Below are 14,171 nucleotides of genomic sequence, written 5' to 3'. Positions count from 1 at the left end.
TACATTTGCGACTCAGGATGCGACTAAGACGTTTCCTAGGTGAACTTGTATGTGGAAAAGCTTACCACAGCAGTGTCTAGATCCACATCCAGTAACGTCATCACTAGAACTGAGAATATCACTACGATATAATTACTCAACCGGTTCTGCGTTACCCGACTAACACTGTTTGCAGTAAAGGTCACCTGTCTATCAGTGTTCCGATTGTCTACCAGTACTATATAATGGTTATCAATTCTATTTAAGAGGCGTTCTCGCAGCCTACTTGTTAAGGCGTTGTTTCGTGTAGCCGGAGACCCGGGTTCAATTCCCTACATCATGCAATGCGTGAAGCCTAATTTTTGGGTCATCTGCGGTGATATCTCGGAGCATATGGCGGCGTTCAGTCCTACTCAAGCACTCTTCATAACAACTGCAAAAGCTATTACATTCCTATTGCTGTGCCAATGTCAGTGAGAGAATGACTTGGAATTTACATTGGCATTTCGTCATTTCCAAAGAACTGAGAGTTTTATGCGATGTTTTAAGAAGGTCATATTCGTGCTGTCTTAGTGCTTAGACGTAGGCCTTGAGATCAGCAGGTGGTTGGAAAAATATCAAGCGTAACAGCTGAGGAGATGAATTTGCCACATTGTCATGCCATGAAGAAAACCTTCCTACACGTGAAGACCCGGGTTAGAATTGCTCTTCAGTAACCCATGCTTGTCGTAAGAGGCGACTAACTGTATCGGGTGGTCAGGCTCGCTGACTTGGTTGACACACGTCATCGTATCCTAATTGCTCATGATGCTCATGCTGTTGATCACTTGATTGTCTTGTCCAGACTCGATTATTTACAGACCGCCGCCAGTTAGCTGGAATATTGCTAAGAGCGGCGTAAAACTAAACTCATTCACTCTCTCAGAAGTATTTGTTAGTCTATGGCGACCTCAACACTCTTCGAGCTATATGATGGTAAATAATCGTGTCTGAACGAGACAACCCAGTGATGGAGATCATGAGCATCAATGCACACAATGGGATACGATGTCATGCATCAACCAAGTCAGCGAGCCTGACCACGCATTCCTCTCAGTCACCTCTTTCGACAAGCATTGGTTTGTGAAGATCAATTCTAACCTGGATCTTCTCGGGTCTCTTTGGTAGACCAACGGCTGAAAGTCACATGATTAACATGTTGTGTGAAATTACAGCACAAATCACAAAACACATTTCAATATCTTCCCCCCTCACGTTAAATAATGTAATCACGAGGAAGCTATATAGACAAACTGCCTCCATTACCATAGATATGCAGACAGTCTGATATGCATGAAAAGCACATGTGAATGTTTTCAAATACTTAAATGTTTATGTCACAGTGGACTATTCTGGTGGTAAAAGCTTTTACACATCACGCCCAAGACAAAGGTTCCATGGGTGGAATGTGTGCTCAGTTTGTTATCCCACGATACGATATTGATATACATTATTAAAAGCAATGTAAGTATCACTCACATAAATCACATCATTGGCTACAAGTTCAGGAAAGAATACAGTTTAAAGTCTTTTGTCTTGTCTGCCAATGAAAACACAAGATCTCTACTCCATGTGAAGATCCGGGTTAGAATTGGTCTTCAGTATCCCATGCATGTCGTAAGAGGCAACCAACGGAATCGAGTGGTCAGGCTCGCTTGGTTGACACATGTCATCGTATCCCAAGTGTATAGATCGATGCTCATATGATGTTGATCACTGGATTGTCTGGTCCAGACTCGAATATTGACAGACCACCGCCATATAGCTGGAATATTGCTGAGTGCGGCGTAGAACTAAAATCAATCAATCAATCTCTTCATTATCTTCAAAATCTTATTGCAGTGTATCAACCTTCCAGAAACCTTCGTTCACCTGATGAATTCCCGCCTTCTGTGTCTCCCAACACGTTGAAGGCATTTGGTGCCAGATCCTTCAAGCACTCTGCTGCTGTGCTATGGAACTGTCTTCCCCTTCACCTCAGATGTTCCCCTTCCTTGACTACATGTAAATCTGCCGTTAAGACCCATCTCTTTAATAGTCACTGACAATTGTTCATCAATGTTTTAATGTGCTTAGAGCCTGTCCTGTGCGGTATATGTGCCCATAGGAAAGAATCTGGCTAGCTATTCTCGAAACGTTCGTAGCCTTACGAACTTCTTAAGCCCATTCTTAACACATTGGCTACGATCAAAGTTAAGAATTCTTAAGGCTACGAAAGTTTCGAGAATAAGGGCCCAGGTTTGTACATAGAGAGATACGTACTACAGAGATTATTTTTGCAAACCCGCATAACCAAATACGTAACGGATATGTCTGTATTATTTGCTCTTTTACGGTTATTTTGTTTGTTTTTTGACGCCGCACTCAGCGTACACGTCACCTTGTAGAAACAACAATATTTTACATTCTCCGAAAGGTTCATGCTGGGTTCAACTTGGCAGCGCTTCCTGGGATAAATCCAATTCACTCTAAAGGAGACAAGGGCACTGAGCTGATGATGAACCTAATCAATCTGATTGTGCCAGGCTTATCTGAACCATCTTTGGTGCATATATATATTTTACTATCATACCTTAGCTTTGTGTCCGATTAAAAGATGCAAAGCTATGATAGTCGTCCAATCGAATTATCCCCTTGGGCCACAGAAATTATGCGCTAAGTTAGAGATTTGGTTTGTTTGTTGTTTAAAGCCACACTCTGCAAAGTTCCAGGCACATGACGGTGGTCTGTAAATATTCGAGTCTAGACCAGACGATCTAGTGACCAGCATCATGAGTATCGATCTACGTGTCACCATGTGTTGCTCAGATGCATTGGTGGACACATCCAAGGTCGTCAGGTTCCTGTTCGGACATGTTGAGCAAGGCCTACACCTGTCGCAGAGGATTGACACCTGTCGCAGATGATTGACACCTGTCGCAGAGGATTGACACCTGTCGACGCAGACAGGCTATTTCCAAAGGTGAAAACCGTTTTAGACGATAGTAATTACATCTTGCTTTGAGGTGTGTATCATCTACACATTGCAATCAGTTAGAATAAATTGTCTCTGAAAATCTAATTGGAACCTTCCATAACAATCCGCTTTCAATTACACCAGGCCAATATGTTCTACTGTTCAGCGAGCGGTATTATGTGTGTCAACATCTGTCTGGACAACAGCGCTGATGCCTCCATGCATAATTGTTGACAACTGTACTGTTTGAGGCATTCAAGAAGTTGTGAGCAGTAGGAGTGACAAGTCTTTTTGGATGATCAACTTCTTTATTGTACAATAGCGACTTTTCCGTATAGATACTTATACCGTTTTCAAGCACGAGGGAGGACCACCTGGAGAATAAGCACATCCATGCTTGAAAACGGTATAAGACAGACAGACAGATAGGTTTATTTCATAAATGTGGCCATGAGACCAATAATACAAAATGACAATTTGGATTAAATTTTTACAGAGCGCATATTGACATGATTTTGTTTACAAAACTTGCTAGACGGAATATGATAGTATGGTTCTTAGTATTTAGAAGATGTACAAATTTTTGGTTCGTAATATATGTACTTGGTATAAGTATAAGTATCGCTATTGTACAATAAAGAAATTGATCATCCATTAAGACTTGTCATTCCTGTTAACAATTGTGCGTGAATATTTTATTAATTTTCAAAACGAAGCGTTGACGTAATTAATGCTATTGCATGCGGCATTAACACAGAGTGTTACAACGAATACGCTCATTACGAACTGAAGGATAAAACAAACGGTGTTGGTCGCGACCTCTTGCTAAGTCGAAATGCGTATAGATAACTACGGTTACACTGTGGAGGCACGTTAAAAATGGTGGCTGGTGGAAACGTGTTCAACAAGATCGCTGCCCAGTGCTGAGATCGACAGTAGCCATGTTGAGTATATAGCTTGAACGATTGGTCGATATGGAACACGTGACATCGAAACCGGGTGACCAATGGCAGGCCACAAGACAACGACTCATCACAGACTATTCCGATGCCATACAGGAAGTGTACTATCCTGGCCAAGTCGGTCAAGTAATGCAGGAATGGGCGACAAGGTCAGTGTTTGGTGATTACCGATACACGCAATACTCCAGCTGTATGACGGCGGGCTTAAATAACGAAGACCAGACAATGCAGTGATTGACATCCTGAGGATCGAAGTGAGAGATCGACTAAAAAGATTAAGATTTTAAACACTATTTGTCCCCTATAACCGACTATATGGACATAGCACGCCTTCGTCTCTCCTGATGCCCGTCAGTATTCACGGCACAGACGAGCATCTTAAATAAGTCGAATCAATGTAGGTATCATGGTACGTATTTATGAGTGAGTGAGTGAGTGAGTTTAGTTTTTACGCCGCTTTTAGCAATATTCCAGCAATATCACGTAAGGGGACACCAGAAATGGGATTCACACATTGTACCCATGTGGGGAATCGAAGAGCGATCGCTTTAACCACTAAGCTACCCCTCCTGAGGATCGACCTGAATAACGAAGACATGCAATCAATCAAGTCAGCGTGTATGACAAGGTGGTCCTTTTGGTCTATCAATAATGAGAATATTTATATAACGCGCCTTTTCCAGGCTAGCTATATAGATATCCTGCCCAAAACGCACAATCTGATCCTTATTACCAAGGATAACCCAAGTTGCCTGTTAGGTGTTAGAAGGTTAATAGTCACATACACTTATCCCACCAGCTACCCATTTTCTGCTGGGTGAACAGAGGCAAGTTTGAACAAACTCACTCGCCTAAGGTGAGACCACGTGTATGACATGTGCTTCGTTGTGGGGCAGAACTGAAGTCCTAAAACTCTCAGGAGTCAAGCTGTCACACACAATCACCCATCCAAGGACCTCCGCGCCCAACGTTGCTTAACTTCAACTGATCTGTGACCTGAGCTCTATGCATATCACCACACCTCCGCATCAACACTAATTTGTCACGGGTCAGCAAGGTCAGAGACCAGCGTACATGCACACATGCCGGTGACGTATTTGGTGAATATTATCGTAACGGGGTATTAATGGGGAATTAATAACCCATCATATAGCCATAGCATCATGATTCAGTTAGGAACAATGTACTGTAAATGAACCTTACAGGGGAGATAATCTCTAATTACTGACGTACACCTAGAGGGTGCTGCCTGCAAGTCGGAAAAGGACAGACAGACTCCATATTGAGTCTTGCTGAGAGTACGTATCACAGGAGTAATTAGCGTGGAGGCGGGCACACACATCACTGTATAAATCAATTACCCCTTTTCTCATGTTCACATGATTTCCGCCACAATGGACACTTTTTTAAACTATTTTCTTTTGTTTAGAAATAATGAATGATTACTTGTGCTATCATAATTTCAACGCAACAGCAATGTCCACATGTTTTTGTTTTGAACCAATGAATGATTACTCGTTATTATCATATATTTGTGATGTTCACATGATGTCATTGGAATGGACACCTTTTCTAGCTACCAATTTGTTTAGAAATAATGAATGATTAGTCGTGCTATCATATGTTTCTGATGTTCACATCATGTCCGTTCCAATGGATACTTTTTCTAGCTACCTTTTTGAAATAATGAATGATTACTTGCTGCTATCATACATTTGAACCCAACACTAACAACCACAGGTTTTTAGTTTGAACTAATGAATAATTAGTCGATATTATCATATTTTGAACCCAACTCATCAAACACAGGTTACGCTTATATGGTTTCATGACTGTTTGCACAGTGATTCACAAACACATGCTGCCGACGTAGTCCATGCCTTGCAGTCGCCTCTGCTGTTTTCTTGTTGAAATGGAGGCTTTTGTCGAATTTGTTATTATTCTATTTCCCTAATATCATGATTTGTTCACAATGCTAAGATTGGTTGGTTTGTTTGTTTGCAATATTCCAGCTAAATAATTGAATCTGGACCAGACACTCCAGTGATCAAACAGCATGAGCATCGATCTACGCAATTGGGATACAATGACACGTGTCAGCCAAGTCAACGATCCTGACCACCAGATCCCTTATTTACCTTCATATAGCTCGAAGAGTGTTGAGGTCGGCATAGACACACAAAAGCTTCTGAATGAGTGAGTAAGTTTAGTTTTACGCCGCACTCAGCAATATTCCAGCTAAATGGCGGCCGCCTCTAAATAGGCATAGACACACAAAAACTTCTGAATGAGTGAGTAAGTTTAGTTTTACGCCGCACTCAGCAATATTCCAGCTAAATGGCGGCCGCCTGTAAATAATCCAGTCCAGTGATCAACATCATGAGCATTGATCTACGCAATTGGGATACAATGACACGTGTCAGCCAAGCCAACGAGTCTGACCACCCAATCCCGTTAGTCGCCTCTTACGCCAAGCATGGGTTACTGAAGACCAATTCTAACTCGGATTTTCACGGATCTACAACGCTAAGAAGACTCATATGACATCAATAGGATCTGTACATCTTAAGCTAAGACTTTCTTAAACTCAGTCATACTTACCCCTTAATAATGATCAAAAAGGGCTGCTGATGGTCGATCAGTTAGCTGATCATCCTGAGGCTGTCCGAAGAATTGGTTGCTATTTGATCTTCGTATTGGAATTGTCAGTTTACTGTGAAGAATATTGAATTGACGTGGAAGCAGTCAGAATGATTAAACATCATACCGATCGAAAGATTTTGTCAGGTTACACGTTCCACCGATTTTCAAAATTCAAGAAAGAAGTACATATTTATTTCAGTCACTCAAGGCGCTTGTGTAAAGCTCTCGTACAGGTCCAGAGCATATTTATTTATTAAAACACCCACCAAGCCCATTCCATCAGTCATCGTCTTTATCAGCCTATACCCATCCTAATCTCTGCACTTTACGGGTGGGCTTGGGTAGCCTAATTGTTAAAGCGCTCGCTCGTCACGCCAAACACACGGGTTCGATTCCCCACATGGGTACAATGTGTGAAACCCATTTCTGGTGTCCCTCGTCGTGATATTGCAGGAATATTGCTGAAAGCGGCGTAAAACTAAATTCACTCACACTCACTCTGCACTTTGCAGGCTTATAGACATATTTTGTTTTACCTGTATAGACAGCTTAACGCCGGCGTCATTCATAAGCTGTATCACGGCGACCTGTAATAATTAAACAAGTCAAACAAGTGGTTGATAACATGAGCACTGACAATGAATGTTGGGCACACGTATAACGACGCACAATGAACCTGCTCACACTTGTAACAACCGATCGCCGGGTTTGAGAATGAGGAAATTTAGACAGTGACAGATACATTTCACGTCTTGTTTATCTGGAACACTATGCGTGTCTTAGACTCGGGGGTAATTCAGCTATTCTGGAGGGATTCTCCAGGCGTGATCGAACAACGTACCTGCTTGCATACAGACGATCCTGGCAAAGAGTCTGCTAAAAACCACTTGCCAAGCTGAACGCAATTTGCAGCAAGTCGAAAGCCGCTACTAATGTATAATTCAGCGATCAGTCGTTGGTACTGGGTCCGATGGGAGCGATGCACCGTGGAAACCTCATGTCGATTTGACGAACTGCTACCACCGTACAGGATATGTACAGCAGTGTTTTGAGGTTATACATGTTTTTGATAAATCGCAGTTTGGGTTTCATCGTTTTTCATTTAGCGGTGTTCCGTTTGATAAATGCATTTTTGCTATAAATGAAAAATAGGTGATTCCGCTTTGTGGCTGTGGTGGTATCAGTGAAACGTTCAAGCTCTCAGAAATATATTATAATTTCATAAACATTCACGCAATCTGCCAGTAGGAGTTATCGCCCTTGTTTGACCCCAAAATATGTCTGTCAAAATACATGTGAAATGTGGTTTTGTGTTGGGGCTGATCAAACTTTGAATTAGATGTCCGACGGGGAAATGTTCCAGGTCGTATAACCCTCAACATCTGAACACACAAATTGAAGGTACAATTATGGTTATACAGCAGATCGAAATTTGAAAATATATTTCAGAAGCGGTCGTTAGAAAAACTCAGGAAACACTTGACAAGAATAGAAGAGTGTGTAAGGGTGAATGAATCAGTGAACGAATGAGCTAGATTGTAATACTTATCTTACCGAGTAACACCAGAAATGTACTCCAGACAGCGAATAGCAATAGTCTGTAAGTAAGCGAGTCTGGACCGGATAACCCAGTGATCAGCATCATGAACATCGATCTACGCAATATGGATACGAGGACACGTGAGCGAGCCTGAGCACCCGGTCCCGATAGTCGCCTCTTACGACCAGCATGGTTAGCTGAAGACTAAATCTAACCCGGATCTTCACGGGTTGGTTGTTCAGGGAGTCGATCCACAAAGCGTTCGTAACGTTACGACATGTCGTAACTCTATAGTTTATCATAGGCTTACGAATGTCGTAAGGCTACGAACGCTTTGTTGATCGGGACCTTGAGGCATCTCCACGGTACTGATGAAGGATGTCATATGCTGAGCCTATACTGCCAGTATAGTAAGTAAAACCATCCCTAAATAATACAGGATAACGCGGAGACACAAACAGGGTTATACATACTAGCTTATATAACTAATTCCTCTTTTACAAAGAATCCATATCACTAAATGACGTTATCCTTGGTTAGTTATGGTATTGTATCTTCATTATATTGGTACGCCATCGCTTCATGTTGGGGGTGATATTACAATCATCACTCCTATTTCTAACTTATATCCAAGAAAACCCGGATTAGAATTGGTTCTCAGCAGCCCATACTTGTCCTAAAAGACGACTAAATGGATCGGGTGGTCAGATTCGCTTACTTGGTTGACACATGTCATCGTATCCCAACTGCATAGAACTATGCTCGTGATATTGATCACTGGGTTGTCTGATCAGACTCGATTATTTACCGACAGCCACATAGCGTTTAAAACAAACAAATAAAACATCAAACAAACCAATCTCTAACTTAGCGCAAAATTACTATCGCCCAAGGGATAATTCGATAAGAGGACTATTGTAATCGAACACAAAGCAAAGGTGAGATAGTAAAATATATATGTACAGCAAAGTTAGTTCAGATGAGCCTGGCACAATCAGACTGGTTAAGCTCAGCATCAGCTCAGTGTCCTTGACCCCTTTACACGGAGCCCAGACAGTGAATTAGACTTATCCCAGGAAGTGCTGCCAAGTTGAACCCACCAAGAAGTTTCCGGAGAATGTGAAATATTGTTGTTATTACAAGGTGACATGTGTACAGTGACCAGTTGTCTGGGTCAATTCCTTGTTTCAGTCGGGAGTTAATTCCAATCTTCTTGATCTTACCGGAAACAATCATTACGGCATTGATGAAACAGACAAGATCAGACCAACTTGTGCTGCCTAATTATGTTCAGTTTGCATCAAAATCATCCATCCAAGAGACAGCATTACTCGGGAGATAGCTCACGTTGCTCCGACCACTAAGGAGTGGAGTTTACCATATTTCAAATCCTTATCTGCCCATTACACCACTCTATACTTTTACCCCTTTCATAAAGTCTTGTTAGTGTCTGGAACCGAAGCGCACATGTACAAGTACATCATATCAACATGATGTATATTGCTGAAATGAACAATGCTTCATGTGTCATACGTGTCTGGCGCAAGACTTTCCTGTTTATTTACAATCTGTAACACAAATAAATAAACCGACGTACAAAAGAAAGTACACACCTGATGCTTTGGTAAAATGTTTTCCTGAAAACAGCGTAATATGTGTTTTGTGTTTTGATTGCGACTCACAAGTCACAAATATTGTGTACGTGTTGCAATAACACCATAGATATCGTACCCAATTGGAACATTGATAGCAAAATATTTACGATGTTTTAATAGTCTCAAAACACCAGGTGTCTACTTTCTTTTGTACATCAGCATATCAATGCCTAACCACAAGTATCACGTTTTGACAAAGACCGCGTTTCAAAGAAGACCGCCACACGCCCGAGGTAACAACGTTCATGAATCAAAAATAGGAGCGCCATGGTATATATCAATTAATTTCAATCTGCCAGCCCAGATCCGTCAATTCTCAGGCTTGTATACGCGTGGTCCAGCGTCAACGGGCGTTGTGTGGTCAGCTGGCCGTGCGTCATCAAGCCAGTAGATGCTAATGAATCCACTTACCCAGATAATCGGACCAGACAGTATAAACTGGAAATGGAGGACACCGAATTAAACGCACATCTCGTTAAATGGCTAAAGAGTTCCGCCTGGCCTATTCGATGACAGATATATTGTCCCATGGAGTCAGTTCACTATGGTCAAGCGAACTGTGCATCACGTGTGAGAAACAATCACCGTTAACACACTACGATAATACATTTTGAAATAGCTTCCATTTCGAGAGAGGAAGCAAATGCTTAGCTGTCGATACTTGGTTGTAAATACACATTATAGAATGATCTATGTTTTTGCGCTATGAAATACATTAATACTTTACAGCTGACGGATTTGTGACAGAATCATGACCGTGGTTAATGTATCATTGTATTGTAAATATACAGCAAAATGACAAATATGTCAAACTTGGAAAAAATGATTTGTGTCATTTTTTTCAGAAACTACTGATACTTTGCAGTGAAATCTCCAAGTGAGATCAAAGGAGGTTGTAATCTCTGAAATTATTCCCAAATGTAATGAGCTCCGATGAAGTTATATAATTCAAAATCGATAACATTTCTCACATTTCTTTTACACCTTGGCATCACATTGCAACTAAATGTGAAACTTTTTACAATTATCAAATGGCATTATCAATATATATGAATAAAAGGACTTACTCTGTCAGGTTTATAGCTGTCTGCAGGGGCATCAATGATTTTAAAGCACAACAGTTTATATACTCTCGCGTAATGTACAACTCGTAACTAAAATTTCCTGTCGCTGAAATCTTTTCTTTAAAATCTCCTGGGTAAATTTAGAATGGTAAAGAGATGAAACTTGAAAGGCATGACATTCTTTTTGCTCAGCTAAAAGATCTAAATGTCAAATTTGGAGAAAACCTGTAAAAGAGATTGAGAAATATTTGAGTAACTCGCGTTACTAACAGTCAACGTTATCATAACGTCTTGAGTTTGCTGAATCATAAGAACATCGAGTCTGGAGAATAAGATATAAATGTTTGAAAAAAGTGTCTGAGACACTTTTGAAAAACGTAACTGCTATTAACAACTCCTCTCACCAAATTTTACATGTAGATGAATTGGAGATGAGCGTACTCCCAGTTATCCAGATGTTAAAGAATACTTGGCTCTGTACTTATTGTCCAATATTTACAAGTATGTAAAAATACTAGCCTTTCATTTGAAAGTTATTTGATGAAAAAAAGCGCAATGTCTATGAAAGGAGTAAAATTTGCCAATGTACATTCACATTTTTATTAGTTAATGTGACTCCAGAATTACTATTATACCTCATAATTCATGTAAACGTACTTTTAATATTTTAATGTTTGTAGATATACAAGGACAATAATTGAACTTTATGGTAGTTGCATGTCGGCCAGTCCATATAATCATTAATGTTGAGTTGAATCATCAAATACATGAATCATGTTTTAAAGCACATGAGATTTAAAAGCGAATATACCATATATTGATTATATTTTATATGCCATGGTGGAAATGAACAGAATTTGGCAAACCATATTTTGTAGATGTGTACAGTGTATTTCTTTCATTGAATGTATGATGTATAATAATAACATAAAGCAGGATACAAGCACCTGACGCCGACTCCATTGCCTGTTTGTCACTGGGGCTTTTAAATGAATACGTCTCCGTCTAGACACCACATTTACTTACTTCCTATATTGAAATATTGCATATTCATTATAAACATCTGACTAGAGTGTGAACAAACATGCTGTAATTAAATCATGGTATTCCTCAGGAGTACTGCTCCCAGCGTCTACATCTACGGCAATCTGACAGCCCGATGTCCTTCCACTCAGTTGGTTTCCTGTAGCCATGGCAGGTGACAGGCAACAGAATTGCTTTCAAGGGAACTGAATTATTTGAGTTGCCCCGAACTCGTTGAATACCAAGCTTTGCCTCTCCAGCCTCTAGTATGTGTACATTTTCAGTAGACCAGATCGAATGGTACTCACAAACACTATGAAGATGGACTGTCAACGCAGATGAAGATGATGATGTACTGACGTATTCAATAAAGGAAAGCATTAAAACCAACGATCCTGTCAACTTGCTCTTAAGGTCATTCCGAAATCATTTCTCGGAAACATCCTTGATGTAAAAATCAAAGATGGTGTCTTGTTGTTGACAAGCTGACCAGAAGTATGATTGAAGGTAGTATGACCATACTCGTTACGTAGCGTATGACGTATTGAATATCATTTTACAACGGGATATAAAATCGAATATGTTAATACTCCAGACATGTCGCACTTTGATGTCATCAAAAAAGAATGTCGGGGTATAGATTAGTAGTCGCAGTAGAGAAACACGCTTCAAGAGAATTAAGAACCAGTCGAAAAGATGCAATGAGAAAGTTGATACATTGGGCATCCGCCCTCCCGACAAGGAAAAGACAATTTCAGGATTGTGAAACCGGTGATTAGAGCTCCATGAATACTTCCCATGATTAGCCAAACAGGCGACTGTTTTCTCGGGAAGCTTCTTCACGATGGTGGGTCCAAGTTCTGTTTCAGATGTCGTCAAAGAAACTCCAGGAGTCTCACCGCGTTAATTCTATAAGACAAAGCCCACTGTCTCTATCCAGTTAGTCTGAAGAAGATTTCTATTCAAGGACTGTAATCAAAATGACCTTTCCCGTAAATCTGATTGTGCCCGTATAATTGAGTTATCGTAATCACTTCTATTCTTCTGATTGAGTGTGACTTACAAACATCTTTTTCACACGAGAATTGGATTGAAAACAAAACCGAAACTTTTAGATGGGTTTGCATTAGATACATTACGACGTTAGTGTAAGAAAAACTGGCATGGATGTATTTATTCTGCTTAGGAGAAGAATATCTCTACCTTGTGTTTCCAACTGGAATGGCACAAATAAACTTGAGATTTTGAGATTGAATGTAAGCTAAGATTTGTTCCATGAATACAACACTATCATTTTAGTATTGAAAAGTGGAATGAGGGAGGCGGGGGTTCCAATTGTCCAAGGCGATGTGATTCGAGGTGCACAGTTGCACAAAAGTGGATTCGAACCCAAAATCTACCATGACATTATTTCTTGTGCTGTCGGCACCAAATGTATTTATCAGCAAGTTTGGCATACATCTTTGTCACAAGGTTCTAAAGCATATCATTATTCTATGTACAAGTTGAACTTACATCCAGAGCATTATATTAAGCATATAACTATTCGGAGATTTCGTGTCGCTTTAGCTAAGTTTAGATGTAGTTCTCACCAACTGAAAATTGAGATGGGTAGATATTCAAATGTTCCAAGAAATAAACGATTTTGTGATGTTTGTAAAATGTACTATGTCGAAGATGAGTACCACTTCTTGTTAGTATGCCAGGCTTATGTCGATCTACGTGAACAGTTTATTCCTAGGAAATACTATGTATTTCCAACATTAGCTAACTTTCATCTTTTAATGTCAAGTGAGAACAGTGATCTTATAAGAAAGTTGGCCATGTATGTTGAGAATTTTATGCAATTAAGAAAAATCTGTTAATGAAGGCAATATGTATTGTGGCTGCTGTCATGGGCCGATGGCCTACGTATCTTACTGAATAAACCACTATTACATACACACTCTTTTCGAAAGGAATGTTTCTTATAACTAAATTATAATAATTTTTGCATTTACATAACACATCATTCACTAAGTAAATACTCTGTGCGCTTATAAAACATTTGCTTTTATTTATTGTGAGTGCAATTTGTAACTGGGGTATTTCACGGCTTGACAGCTTCATGTTGGAGCAAAGTGATGCAGGTTTGAGAAGATTACCATTTCGAAAAAAACCAATGAGCTCTGATATAGTGCTAACTAGCCTACAATCGGGACAAACAGAGATTCGAACCCACGATCAAAGGTTCAATGCGGCGTTAAACCTAACTCACTCACTCACTCTAACCCGCCATTCCACTGAAACTTTGAAACATCAACGATCAAC

This window comes from Haliotis rubra, unplaced genomic scaffold (assembly GCF_003918875.1).
Source record: "Haliotis rubra isolate DU_JTF1 unplaced genomic scaffold, ASM391887v1 Scf42, whole genome shotgun sequence".
NCBI lineage: Eukaryota > Metazoa > Mollusca > Gastropoda > Lepetellida > Haliotidae > Haliotis > Haliotis rubra.
This window is presented reverse-complemented; position numbering follows the sequence as displayed.